The following is a 2261-nucleotide window of genomic DNA, read 5'->3' as shown; positions in this document are numbered from 1 at the left end:
TCAATCAAGGATTGAAAATATTTTGGGGGGGGGGTGGGTTGGGGGGGAGTTAGGTTGTTGAAGATCTGTACCATGGAGTTAGGTTTACAGTGATGATGATTGCGTCTATACTGAATATTTACAGACTTTTTGTCCTTGCAATTATTCTCTAAACAATACACTGCAACAACTATTTACACAGCACTACATTGTATTAGGTATTATGGGTAATCTAGAGATGATTTAAGTATATGGAAGGATGTGCCTATGTAGGTTATATGCAGATGTGCCATTTTATGTAAGGTGCTTGAGCATCGGAGGATTTTGGTATCTGTGGGGCAGTTGGGGGTGGGGACTGGTTCCAGGATTGATACTGAGGGGCTACTGTACTTTGATACTTTAGGTATGTGGTTGCAGATGTCAGGGTATCTCAGTTGTTTGAATTGCGCCTGTGAGCTAGCAACTGCAAAATGGGAAGAGAGAGAAGAAAATGTTGTTGTTTTTTTAAAAAAGAGGGAAAAACAAATGGAAAGCACATGAAAAGAAGGAGGCAGCATCTGAAAAAAAGGGCAGTTCTATTCTTTCATGTCCTTAGGATAAAAACCCTGGTGTCATCTCTGACTTTTCCTCTTTCATACCTGAAATCTAATCTGGCATCAAATCCTGGGACTCTATTTTCCAAATAGATCCAGGATCCAGCTACTTCTCACATTTTTTCTACTACCTGGGTCAAACCACCGTCGTCTCTTGCTAGGTTGGGCCATTAGCCTCCTAAGAGGTCTGCTTGCCTCCACCCCATTCTCTTACAGTCTCTTTTCAATATTATTTTGAATTAGCAAAACATGGTAGTTAGCCTATCATATACTTTTAAGTACCCCCCTGGCATCGTGCATAGTTACTACAGTTATTGGGCATATTCCCCATGTGGAGTCACATCCCTGGGACCAGTCTGTAACTTGCAATTTGTAGTTCTTAGTCTCTTTAAATCTAAGTCACGGTAGATCATTCCTGCCACCTTCAGCCTCCCAGTGGCTTTCCATCTCTGGATGGAAAAGCCGTAGCCATTCCGGTGAACAGTGCTTATCTTGCAAAACATTGTATAGCTCTTTCTGAAGATCTTTCATTAAAAACATTTGTATTTTGTTGTAGGATTTTTTTTCGTTCTGTTCCTCGAAGAGAACACCCTGTGGCCAGTGGTAGTAAATCCACCTCCAAAAACTTAGTGAGAAGCAGGTGAAAAACCTGGCATTTTATTCACTCCGGGACATTTTATTCACGAGATTCCTCCGAGTGGGACCAGCCAGTAGGCATTTGTGGTAGAGAGGGCCAGGCATGCACACCTCCTAGGCCACTAATCTCATCACCGTTAGACAGTGATTTTGCATTTGTAAGTTGATAATAATTTACAAATGAAAAGGATCAATTATATTCAGTATAGAATATATACTAAAGAAGGACATGTATCTGAGAAAGAAGCTCAATATTAAATTTGAAAAGAATGGACTTATGTGCTAACCTCCAGTTTTCTGAAATTGTGTTCACTGAGTATTTACTTACGAGTTTATATTGGTTTGGCTAGACTGAGCTCTTCAACAAGATGCAAGTTATGGAATCCTTCCCTGTGCCAGTATGAATAAAAGCTAGTTTAGATGACCAGGCCCTACAGGTGATCAGGGGAGCGTGGTTAAGTAGCTCCAGGGAAAAGGAACCCCAAACTGCCCTTGTTCAGGACCAGGGTAAAATGTGAAGCCCCGTTCTGCATGAAGCCGGCAGGGAGGATTTTCTCCGTATGCAGAATATCATTGAGTTACATGCTCCTTGGTTTATTAACAATTGGAACATACAGTTCTAAGGTGAGCAGTGTCTTTGGGGCGTAGGAATAAGAGATTATTGTAAGTAAATTCATGAAGTAATAGAATTATGCTTAATGGTGTGTGCATGTATACATGCTGAAAACTTAGACTATTACAGTGGGAGTGCTCCTGAAAGTGGCATGATTTTCATTTATCGTGAAAGACTTCAGTTGACTCGCAGGACATAAGTTGCAGAGAGGACTGTTTTTATAGATTGTCATTTAAAAACAAGTATGTCATGTTCACTTGTAAGAAATGATTTTATATTGTTATTTTATTATACTATGAGTATATTGAAGAAGAAATGTAAAGGAACAATTGTAGTTCTTTCCAAACAGCTTTTAATAAAACATTTGCATTTTACTACAAGGTTTTTGTTCTGTTTCTCAAAGAGAACTTGCTATGAAAATGTTATTGAATCCGCCTCTA

This window comes from Myotis davidii, unplaced genomic scaffold (assembly GCF_000327345.1).
Source record: "Myotis davidii unplaced genomic scaffold, ASM32734v1 scaffold299, whole genome shotgun sequence".
NCBI lineage: Eukaryota > Metazoa > Chordata > Mammalia > Chiroptera > Vespertilionidae > Myotis > Myotis davidii.
The sequence above is the reverse complement of the archived record's forward strand: the minus strand, read 5'-3'. Positions refer to the sequence as shown.